A 13299-nucleotide genomic window follows, 5' to 3' on the forward strand; every position below is an offset into this window, starting at 1 on the left:
AAGTTATTTATACTCCTATTTAATCTATGCTTCATTGTCTCTGTGTAACTTGTTTTGACTTTATTTTCAGTATTTATATCATTGTTCTCATCATCTTTCCAACCTTCACCATTATCTTTAAAACTTTTTCTCATCTTCCTTTCCCACAAAGTACTTGTGTATGTGTGTTTGAAGGTATGCATATTTTCACGTTTCTGGGCTACGTATATGTGTTTGTGTGTAAATATAAGTACATATGCATAATGGTAATTACAAATCAGGGCAGTGTTATATTTTTCTTTTCTCCTAATCCTCTGGCAAAAATGCAATTTGTCTTAAAAACAAGATCTACCATATATTAAGAAACTTGGCTTTGTAAGTGAATTTAGTCACTTATCTCCAGAGCACCTCCTGTTTGGGCTGCAGCTGTATTCAGTAAAGCCAATAGCTTGTGACTTATATAGACAAGAGCCTTAATGTGATCTTGACTGTCAAAGACTTTTCTCTCAACTTCAAATTGGAAAGTTGTCTTAGGTGGATGATTCACTTTGGATTTCAGAACCAGGAAATTCATCTGCAGAATGCTTTTCCAACTCAGTCTCATCTCCATTGTTACTATTACATAGTCATCTGTCAGCTCTACATTTATCTTGTTAATGATTTTTCTTTCATGTTTAGAACTGTATACTTATGTTCCTAAGATTTTTTTGGTGTGTGGGGGGGGCATGCTGTAAATTCTCTCTGTGTATAAGTTGGACTCTGTGTTTAGCTTTGGGAAGTTTGTTTTCTGTTCATTTTTCTAATAATAGTTTCAAGGCTGTTTTTATTTTCTATAACTTTCAGGATGCAAGCTATATGGTGATATCTTCCAGATGCATTTTGAACATCCATTACTTTTCCTTGTACCATGAAATGCTATTTGTTTAAAAATTTTCCCTTTTGAAGCTGAAGCTTGGTTTTGTCCTCCTTTGTACTCATTCTCTTTTCCATGGTATTTGTTTGGCCATTTCCTGCTCTCAGGTTTACTTTCAGTCCCTTGACCTCCTCTCTTCAGTGCCTTGTAGACTTTGATGTGCTTTGCCTGTATGCTTTTGAAAATGCCCACTGGTTCTGCATCACTTTTATGATGGTAAATACCAGCACCCTCATGTTGGCTCTTCTTCTGGGTTCTGATTGCTACTCCTTGAGCCAGCCATAGCTCTTGAACTTTGTGAACTCCCTTGTTCCCTCTTGGCACCACGGTATTTCTTGCTTACTACTAAGCTTGTTTTCATCATTTTCTTTTAAGCTTAGGTAGTTTGAGTTTTCTTTTTCTCTCTCTCTTGTTTTTGTAGGTAGGATTCAGTTGGCTTGGAAATGTTTCTGAAGCTTAACAATTGAGTTTGCACATAGCTGCTCTCTTTCTCTCTGTCCTCTCTCCTAGAAACTCAAGAGCTCAGGGTTTTTAATTAAAATGCAAGACCCATTTTAAGCTGAAATCCTCAAAAATCCTTTAGGAAATTAAGATATAATCAACTGGTGCACTCTCTCTAATAGCATCAGAGGTAAGAGTTTCGTAATCACATGTACTAAATAAAAGAAAAAAGAGCTAAGTGCATGAGTTGAAAAGAAAATGCACATGCAAATATATAAGTATACTAAATACCTGAATGTACCAAGGTAGAAACATAAAATGATATAAATATATAGATACATACACATGGAAACAAATATGTACCTAAAATAAGCCTCATGTGTTTGGAATATTGAACTTCTGAATATTTCTTCAAAATATTTAGAAGTTACACACAGTGTTTCTGATGAGACAACTAGGTGTATTAAAATTAAAAAGCAGAGTGTGAGAGGAGATCACACAAAAGTTTGTATATAGGGATTTGACTTTTTCTCAGAGGGCTTAAATTTCAGTCCTGAGAGTACCACTTAATATCTATATAACCATGTAACATTTGGGGAGCTACTTAATGTTATTTGAGTCTCCATCTCCTCATCAGTCAAATGAGTATTCAAAAACTGTGACCAAACTCTGAATATAGAACTCTTACTTGTAACAATCTAATCTTATTTTTATATATCTCTTTACAGCAGATTAGGTTAGTGAAGGCAGAGCAGGACAGTGAGGAGTATGACATCTGAATACATCTCCAATGAACACACTCAGGTCCCATAGCATAATTCCATTTTTGTGTGTGTGCTGGTCCTGGTGCTTAAACTAAGGACTTGGGTGCTTTTCCAAAGGTGTATATATATATATACACATGCATACATACAGACAGACACATACCTCAAGGCTAGCACTCTACCACTTGAGCCACTTCCAACCACTTTTTGATGCTTAATTGTGAATAAAGGTCTCACAGACCTTCCTCTCAGGCTGGCTTTGAACCAAAATCTTCAGATCCTAGCCTCCTCAGTGGCTAGGATTACAAGCATGAGGCAATGATGCTGTACTTTTTTTTTTTTTTTTACCAGTCCTTGGGCTTGAACTCTGGGCCTGGGCACTGTCCCTGAGCTCATTTTGCCCAAGGCTAGTGCTCCACTATTTGAGGCACAGACCACTTCTGGCTTTTTCTGTGATTAATGGGAGATAAGAGTCTCACAGACTTCCCTGCCTGGGCTGGCTTCAAACCACGATCCTCAGATCTCAGCCTCCTGAGTATTTAGGATTATGGGCATGAGCCACTAGTGACTGTCTGACTTAAAAAAAAATTGAACAATTAAAAATAAGCCTTCAGCTTGGTAATACTCAAGCATTATAGAAACAAAGTTCAGAAAACACACTCAGCCCTCAGGGTTATGATCTGGGTGGCATGTTGTGTGGTCAACATGTGTAAAGCTCTGGGTTCAACTTTCCACTGCCACCAAAAGAAAAACAAAATGATTGAAATCCAGTGAAATACATACACATGTTTACAGCTATGGATAATATCACGGAGATCCTGGCAAAGTCTGGAAGGTAGAACATCACACAAAGCATACTGGGAGCATAAAGGGAAAATGTTTAATTCTGATTTATGGCACTTAAGAGTTCCTCATTCAAGTACCTAAGCTGAAGAATTCCTGAACTATTGAGTGTGAGAAAATACCTATAAGGACTCATCTCTAAAATCTCTTCCTTATTCACTTGATGTTTTACTGGCATTGCATCATGTGATTCACTGTTTGGGGAATACAAGTCAAAGAAAGTCAAAGTATATGGTGAGAGTGACTGAAAATGAGACCAGTAGACAAAGACAGAAACCAAGATGTAAAATTTTCATATTTGTGTTAAGTTTAACTAAGGCTTCTAAGCCACAAGAAGTTGACCTTCTCTAGTTCCTAATGCTCTCCCTGGTGTTACTTATGATATCCTGGGCACAGGACTCAGAGGCCGCGTTCTGAGCTGACTGACAGTTCACCTGTTCCTCTAATTCAGGGTTCTACTAGTTCAGGTTTCTGTTTCAAAAGAAAATAAAAACTTGAGATAGGAAAGTTTACAATTGCAGTCACACATGATTAAAGACCCATGTAGGAAAATGTAGGCCTTTTCCAGAGGTCTAATAATTCTTAGACTAGTGTACACAAGCAGGTAACTTTTAAGGGAGTTTAGAAGAGTACAGTGTAGGGAGGAAGACAGTGTGAAGGGAAAAGACAAACAAAATTAGTTCTGGTAAATTCAAATGCAAAAGGTGATTTCATCAAATTCTTATGTGAATTCTCAGAAATACTCAGAGTTGTTGTGGAAAATTAATATAAGCACCTGATGGGATTTGCCTAATAGAATTTGAACAGGTGTTTGGTACCTCTACTTTCAAAACAGTTAAAAATAGTCTTTGGTACTTAGAGTGTTTGGGTACTATGAGATCTTAGATAAATAGAACTTTTTCATTTAGTTATTTATTTAAAAATACTATCACAAACTTTGCTTTTAGCTTGGGGAATAAATCAGTAAACAAAGCAGAAAAAATCCCAACATATTATACAAGTAATATTTTTAGCAACGTTGTTGGGTAGATACAATTCTATTACTAAAGATAGATAATTTTGTGCAAATTATGGTAATTTAATTTTTGGATATTACTTAGTAATACTGGGGATTGATTGGTATGTAGATGACTCTGAAGAGATGTTTGGATGACACAATTATATTTTCTTTTACTTGAACTCCTTTCTTTGCAATCCAGTGAGTAAATAGGGAGGGAAGGGTCATAGTATAGGAGAAAGTTTTTTGAATGTCATCTACATATTCAAAAAGGACAAGAGGGAAAGGCTTGGTAAAGATATTAAAATGCTTTATTTTTACCTACAGAAGTTTACTTCTTGGTATTTTTTAACAACATCTCCAAAACTTAGGATAGCATAGTCCAGTAGGGGAATTTGTGCTGCTAAGGAAATCTACACTACAATTGCAGTTCAGCTCTATGATGTTAAAAATACATATTAACTAATGGAAATAGTGCTGGACACTAATTAAAGTACCCAAATGACTTGCCATTATTAATAACCCTGGATTTCAACAAGGAGCACTTGCTGTGGAAGTTCTGTGACTATCCTGGGCACAGCATGACAATATTTTAAAAATATGTACACCCATGAAAGAATCCCACTTGAAATAGCTGTAAGATGGCGCCAAAAAGTTACCAAGTAGAACTTAGCACAGACTTAAAATGAACTGGGAATTTATTCTCATGACTTCTAATTAATAAGTTTAAATTTTACTTAAAAATATATGAAAGTCTTAGTAATACATTCTTTGTTGAATTTCAGCAAGGACCTCTGAAATGTTTAGTGCACAAAGATGAGTAAAAAATAGAAAGAGCAGGACGCAGGTGGCTCACACTTGTAATGCTAGCTACTCAGGAGGCCGAGATCTGAGGATCATGGTCCAAAGCCAGGTAGGAAAGCCCATGAGACACTTATCTCCAATTAACTACCAGAAAACAGGAAGTGATGTTGTGGCTCAAGTGATAGAGCACTCACTTTGGGCTGAAGAGTTCAGGGACAGCGCCCAGGGCCAGAGTTCAAGACCCACAACAGACAAAAAAAGAAAGAAAGAAAGAAAGAGAGAAAGAAAGAAAGAAAGAAGGAAAGAAAGAAAGGAGAAGAAAGGACAAATGAATGCAAAACTCTCCATAAATATATTAACAAGGAAATGATTGCCAGCTTATGTACTACAATTCTAGAAATGAATAAAGACACATTGACAAAAGAATTAAAAAGTCTAATACGCTAAAGTTGATATAAATGATATAAAATTTATATAAATGAAGAATAACATGCTCATGGAAATTTAGTAAAGAATATTTTTTCAGCTGAGAGGATCATTGAGAACACTATAGTTAAGGTCACTTATGAACTCAAGACTGAAGTACGATTGGATTAATCAAGCAGCTGTAAACACTGCTTGGTGAATTCTCCAAGAATACAGAAGGTGACCTATTTATTGATGTATTCCCTGGGCCTAATACAGAAATGATGCTAAATATAACTTATTATTAAATGTTTACCTTTTTTTCCCTTCGGTCATGGGGCTTGAACTCTGGTCCTGGGTACTGTCCCTGAGCTCTTCAGCTCTGGTGGTTAATTGGAGATAAGAGTGTCACGGTCTTTCCCTGCCTTGGACTGGCTTTGAACCATATATTTCCTCAGATCTCAGCCTCCTGAGTAGCTAGGATTACATGCATGAGCCACTGGTTCCCGACTATGTTTATCATTTTCCAAACACCACGTAAGCATTTTTACATATTGTGGTACTTACATTTATAGCAATTTCGTTCAGAGCTTATAACAAAAGCAATAGCAACAACGTTTGAACAAATGCTGAGAGTCAAGCATGGCTTAAAAATGTTTAATCACATCCCTTTCTTACAAATGAGAATATTGAGGCTCAGGATGGTTAAGCATCTTGCCTAGCAACAGGGAAGTTATTCAGAGGGAGACCTACAACTTTACCCCCTCCCCAATCATCTGATACCCAAATGTATGTGGTATTATGGTTCAGTATTGGTTATTTCAAAAAAAGGGTTTAAAAATGGAAGAAGGAAGAACTATTTTATAAAACCTGAAGCCATCAAATCTACAAACTGTCCAGGGGAGAGCAATGTTGAGATGAGAGCAAGAGAAAGAAGGGTGTGGAGTGTCAGAGGGCAAAATTGTGACTGTATTTTATTTCTTTTACTATTTTATTGTAAAGGTGATGTACAGAGAGGTCACAGTTACATAAGCCAGGTAATGAGTACATTTCTTTTTGAACAGTGTCACCTCTTCCCTTGTTGTGACTGTATTTGAAATGGAATAACTCTACTTTTCCATCAGAAAGAATGATATTATACCATTCATAGGGAAATGGAAAGACTTAAGAAAAATTACACTAAGTAAGCTAGACCCAAAGAAACACAAGTCATATGGTTTCCTTCATTTGTCATAACTAGAATATGCTTATAAAAATATACATGCAAACACACTGGGTGGTAAAAATATATAATGGGACATAATAAATTATACAGGTCTGTAGACATTCACACAGTGAGATAAAAGGATGATATACTTAGGACAGGATCACAAAGGCTTAATGACTACAGGCATATGATCATAAAACATGATATTTATTGAAATGAACTACAAGAAATGGAAACAGATTTTTTTCTCTTTGTTGCCGTTTTATTTTCTGTACTTTTTGTTGTGTTTGTAAATTTATTTTGGGACGAGTAAGACCAAAGCAGGGAAATTCAGCAGTGACACTCACTAGACACTATGTTGAAAATGAACTATATAACTTGTGGGGGATGGGAGGGAAACTGGGAGAAACTGAGGGAAGGAGTGACACTGTTCAAAATGAAATATACTCACTACTGCATTATGTAACTGTAACCCCTCTGTACATAACTGTTACAATAACAATAAAATAAAATAAAGAAGTATAAAGATTTTTCTTCTGTAAAAATGAGCTATCATGCATTGGATTTTAAAAATTACTTTCTGACACATTTGAGAAATGTTATGATGCTTTCAAAGTAAATATTTCATAAAGATGTCCTAGAAAACACTTCAAAGAAAAAACACAAAATGGTCATGGTGCTTTTTTATTTTTTATTTTTTATGATTTTTATTGTAAAAAAAATAGTGTACGGAGGGGTTACAGTTACATGAGCAAGGTAATGAGTACATTTCTTGTCAAGCATTGTTACCCCCCTCCTTAGTTTTTCCCTTACCATCTCTTACCTCCCCCCTCCTCAGCTCCTCCCTCCCCAAGTTGTAAAGTTCGTTTTCAACATAGTGTCTTGTACATCTCATTGTTACAATGCGTAAACCTGGTATCCTTATTTCAGATTTTTGTTATTTCCCTTCCTCTCCCCAAATTAGAAAAATGTATAAAGATTCAGGGTACATACATCAAATACAGTGAAAACAGGGGCTATACCGTGGGGGAAGCACATACAAAAGAAGCAAAAAAAAATAACATAGAACATTTTAAAGATGTTCAAAACAATAGCAAGCAAGAAAAAAAAACAGTTGTGTCCCTATCTTGGGGTTCATTTCACTTAGCATCATCTTATATGGTCATATGTACATAGCTTTTGACTTTTTCTGCTTGTCCTAGACTTACACTAGTTATTGCAAATAAGGGAAACCATGTTTTTCTTTAATGTAATTGGTAATAATTGGTGATGTTTTTTAATCCTTGTATTTTTTCAATCTGACAACAAGTACTTTATAATTTAAGAAAGAGCTTTTTAAAAATGGAGGACATATTTTAGGGCAGATTTTTCTCTCCTTTATTATTTACTTTTTATTAACATCTGTTAGATGTATAAGGGTTTTCACCTTGACATATCCATGTTTCCTTACAATATTCCTGATTTGATTCACCCCTTCTGTCATCTGTCTCCTCCTGTCTCATCCCTTCTTAAAATTTTTTGTAAGCTAGATCAGAATATACATATGTGTGTATGTGTGTGTGTGTGTGTGTGTGTGTAGTCTGTGATTATGGGACTCTTTGAGTAGCTTAGGGGGACACAGGAGAAAAAGGGAAGATTAGAAGATAGATAACATAAGAATATATCTCTGTATGAAGATGGCAAAACAAAACTTACTGAAAACTGCTGAATATTAACAAGAATTGTGAAGGAAGTAAAACAAATTCTGTATGGGAGTTAAAGGCCAGAGTTCTTTTCTAAATCAAATGTTTACCTTATCAGAAATTGCACATTCAAATATTTAGGAGTGAAGTGGTTATATTTTCCATTTTAAATTGATCTAAATATATTACAAAGAAAAAAATATATATGGAGAGAGGGAGAAAGAGGGAGAAAGAGAAAGATTCTTGAACATTTGATGGAAAGATACACCTAGGGAACTTTCCTTCAAAATCTGACGTTTTCTAATTGTAAATTTATTTAAAATTAGGAAAATACCACACTAGTTTGAATAAACAAAAGAGCCGAGAGAAAATGAGGGAAGTGACATATATATATATATATATATATATATATATATAATCTATAGTTTAGTTCCTATATACATATTACAATTTTATAAACAATGATTGGAATAAAAAAGTTTCTCTTCCTTCCATAGAACTTCTATTGATGTTTCTATTCTTCCTATAGTTGTCAATTGTAACAAAAGAAACCTAGTTCTAAGACAAATGAGGAGAATAAGGTGGGGAGGGGGGATGCAGTCAAGAACTCTCTGAAACAGTGTGTGTGTGTGTATATAGCATGTGTGTGTATGAATATATATTCATAAACTGCTTTGTTGAATGTCAACTCCTTGGTAAACTACTTTTAATAAAAACATTTAAAAAAAAAACCCTAGCTCTGCTTTGAACAACTGGTCATGTTATTTACAATATCACGTCAAAGGCTAGCTTCTATCCAACTTCTTAAATACCATATGGTTTGATTATTTTACTGGGTAGTTGAATTGACTTGAATAGTTCATCACATACTTGGTGCAGGGCTTTTAGAGAGTGAGGTGGAGAGAATGGTTGTACTATCAGGATAATCCATCTGAAAGGTAAATTTTTTGATGAAAGAAGGAGGAACAGTAACAGGAGGAACAAGAGAAGGAGAAGGAGGAAGGAAGGGGTCAAGGGGAGGAGGAGGAGGAGGAGGAGGAAGAGGAGGAGGAAGAAGAAGAGGAAGAAGAGGAAGAAGAAGAGGAAGAAGAAGAAGAAGAAGAAGAAGAAGAAGAAGAAGAAGAAGAAGAAGAAGAAGAAGAAGAAGAAGAAGAAGAAGAAGAAGAAGAAGAAGAAGAAGAAGAAGAAGAAGAAGAAGAAGAAGAAGAAGAAGAAGAAGAAGAAGAAGAAGGAAGAAAAGTTGTGAAGGGTTTGGGTATTCCTTTTAGTTCTGTGCTCCATTTCTGTTAGGTCACATCTGATTACTGTTATTATTTTTACTATAATTCCTTTTTCATGCATATGCCATTGTTTCTTTTATTTCAAAGTGCTCATGGGTCCTTTTGCTCATATACCTTTGTAACAATGCTATAAAATACAGCCTGGCTGCAAGAACCTATGCTTATTTTGTTATGTGCCTTAGGATTCAGCATGTAATTAGAGGAAAACTATCTGCTTTCAGCCTGAATGCTGATATGCCACATATAATATAGTCATTATAATTGGTAATGGGCATAACAACTTATGATACTTCTAAAAGAAATTATTAAATAGTATACTTAGCATTTATAAAGGACTGGGTATAGACTTAAAAAAACTGGAGATCCACTAATTATGTATCCTAATATTGAGAAAGTTCACTCTGAATTCATGTTCCTTCAGAGTTTGGGAAGAGAAACAAAAGCTCACCGCAACCTACATTTTCTCCAAAACTGAGACAACCATTCTGTGATTTTAAAAATCCATCTCCTTATCACTTGATGGCATCTGGTTGAAATCATTCACATGGAAAACATCAACAGAGAGGTTCTTCTAAGACTCATGTTTATCACAAGATAATACGGTTAGATTGAAGGTTTTTTTTTTTTTATAGTTTTAATTATGGCTCTCCATAATTTGTATGTTTTCCAAGGTTAAAGAAAACCAGAAAGTACATATAAACACTAAGTAAGATGTAAAATTTTTTTGAAATACATTAGCCATCCCATTTATATAACAAATATTTTGTGGCTGGCGCTACATTAAGCTAGATAAGTAGATAGAGAAATGAAGGGAGTTTGGTTTGTGACGCTGTCCATTGCCCAGCAACGGAGGTTTTTGCAGCATTGCACCATTTTAGGAGGCTGGGGACGGTGGGAGCATATGCCACTTTCTTCTCATCTTTTGTGGAAGCAGACAGACCAATGAATAATTTAAATCTTTCTGTTTCATCAACAGGTTACATTTGAGGACATTTATATTTTAAAGATGGATTTTGAAACTCTGAATACTCTTGAGTACTTAATTATCTGTGCTTTTATTCTGAAAAAAAATTTAGGATGAAAACAAAACAAAATAGGACATTTACTTAACTACCAAATTGATGAACATTATTTTCAATAACCTCATAAATAAGCTTAAAAGGAGTCAAAAATGATTTTTGAGTGTACATAAAAAACAACATGAAGGTAAAATCTTGCATTTGGGTCTGAAACAAACAGATGCACAAGCAGAGGCTGAGAGGTTGTTAAGTAAAAACACACATAAAAAAGATTTAGGGCTTTTGGGGGACTGTAAGCTCAATATTATTCAGTTGTGTGTTGTGGCTGTCCCCAAAAACCAAATCCATCTTCATCTGCATTAATAGAAAGATAGAATCAGAATCAAGGGAGTGCTGATGAAGTGTAATTCTCTGTTAGCAAACCTATATTTGAAGTATTGCATAAAAATGGAAGGCTGGGATTTTCATTTGGGTAGCATCTCCTAGCTCCAGTGCATGTAGGAGGGGAAACAAACAAGTTGCCAGTATGGAGACCATGCTGGTTGGTTGAGGGACTGTGAGAGACTTGGGGTTCCTTAGCTTGGAAATAAGAATTCTTGAGGAAGAAGAGGCAAAGATTGTCTTTAAATGCTCCCTGGAATTAATGTTTCCCCTATCATCTTCTCTTTGCTTTGTACTCCTCTCACTGTTGTTTTTTTTCCTCTTCTTCTTTCTTCCTAAGCAGTCAATCAAAATAGTGATGTTCTAATTTGTTTGAGGCTAATATTATTTCCATGTATACCCTGAATACCACACTTGCTCGAAGCCTCTTTTTCATTTTCTCCCTTACTCTTGGGCTTCCTCAGTCATAGCCAGCAAGGTGGAGTGCATCTCCTTCCCACCCCACCCTCGACCCCTACCACATTCGAGTCCCTGGGAAAGGAAACAGAGTATGAATTAACCAGTGCAGACCCTTAAGCCGAGGCCTTGTGAAAAATGGCCTAAGTACAAAAGAGGCAATTCTAATAAAGCTATGAAATGAACTTCTTTAGTCCCCTTAATGCTCACTGGCATTAGGCAAGGGAATTAGAGCATAGCTTCTCATGGGTGGGCTAAAAGTGCACCTGTAACACTAATCTTGGATGCTTACATATCAGGTTCCTATTTAACTAACAAAAAAAGAAAAGGGGAGTTTGGTAATACAAAAGTTTGAACAAAGAACATCAGCATCTGAATGATTAAACCTATTTCAGAGGGCTAAAAAACTAATGACTCTAATTTGTCAAAACATAGGAGTTTGAAAGGGGGCAGGAAGGGCTGGTAGCCGTATGCAGGGTAGGAATCAAGGCCTGTGTACTTTAAAGCAAAACATAAAAGCTCCATCCGGCTGAAATTCTCAGAATCACTATAGGAAATTAGGTGTAATTGACTGATGTGATCTCATGTAATAGAAATGGGAGCGAATGTTTAGTATCCTCACAGTTAAGACAAGTAAATAAAATGAGTAGGCAGTGCATAAAATGCTTATGGTGTGTAATAGTTCATGCAAATTGGCCACATCTTTCATTTAAACATTTTGCAAACATAAACTTCTACGCTGGAAGATAACAGATGGAAGGAAAGAGGAAAATGAGGCGATGGAAAGGAAAGAACAACAAAAAAGAGCAAAAGGGAAGTATGTAAAAAGGTAGAGAAGGAGAAGAGAGGTACAGAAGTAGATTTAAAACAATTTTTGTGTATTTTTATTGTTATAAAAGTTACTATTTCATATTAAAAAATAAGCTAAAATAAGAAAATAAACAAAACAGAAAGAGAAAAGTGAATGTTCAAATTACTACATAATATCTGCATTTCCAAAAATCTCCAACAAAGTGAAATATCACAAGATTTTTCAACTTAGGATAAAAAATAACATCCTTCTAATAATGTTCATGGGCAGTGGATATGTGGCTCAAGGGGTAGAGCACCAGCCTTGAGCATAACATTTAAGAGAGTACCCTGACGCTGAGTTCAAACCCCAGTACATTTTCTCTCTCCTCTCTCTAATTTTCTCCCTCCTTCCCTCCTTCCCTCCCTCCCTCCCTCCCTGCCGGCCCCTCTCTCATAACTAATAGTGCCAATGAACTGGACTTGATGGGGGAGAAGGAGAAAAAATGAGTCTGGAAAGGTTGTTGGACAAATAGTCTCCCAGGACCTAGTCATGCCAAATATCTTGAGCGGATAAGAAAGCATTCTATCAGTGCTACTCAAATGTTCACAGCATTATTCATGAAAGAACTGAACCAAAAACATTCCATATGGCCATCAAATGTTGAATGGATAAACCGTATTACATCCAATTTACCACATATTACTCAGCAAAAAAATAGAACTTAGAAGGGTAGGAAAGAGCTAGGCACAGTAGTTCATGCCTATAATCCTAGCTATTCAGAAGGCTGAAATCTGAGGATCACAGTTTGATGCTAGCCCAGGCAGAAAACTCTATGAGACTCTTATCTCCAATAAACTACTTAGAAAAAGCCAAAAGTGGCATTGTGGCTCAAGTAGTAGATCACTAGCCTTGAACACAAAGAGGCTCAAAGACAGCACCCAGGTCCTGAGTTCAAAGACAAACTGATGCATTTAGCAATATCAGTGAATCTCAAAAGATTACGTTAAATGAAAGAAGCTAAAAGCAAAAGATCTGTATTATATGATTCTTATTTATGACATTCTAGAGAAAGTCAACTACAGGTCTGGGGCAAACAGATTGGTGATGATAAATGATCAAAGTCAAGATGGGAAGTAAAGGATTGCTGCCATGGGGAATGAGGGACCTTTTAAAGGTAAAGAAATGTTTATCTTGATTGTTGATATGCTTACATGCATGTGTACGTTTGTTAAAATTTTCAGAAGTGTTATATTTATACCTTAATAATGTTAATGAAAAGGAAGAATGGAACCACCAAAAACGGTTCAATGTTAACTTACTAATAGAGATGTGGCC

Source organism: Dipodomys spectabilis, unplaced genomic scaffold, assembly GCF_019054845.1.
Source record: "Dipodomys spectabilis isolate Male_0828 unplaced genomic scaffold, ASM1905484v1 ptg000071l, whole genome shotgun sequence".
In the NCBI taxonomy this organism is placed as follows: Eukaryota; Metazoa; Chordata; class Mammalia; order Rodentia; family Heteromyidae; genus Dipodomys; species Dipodomys spectabilis.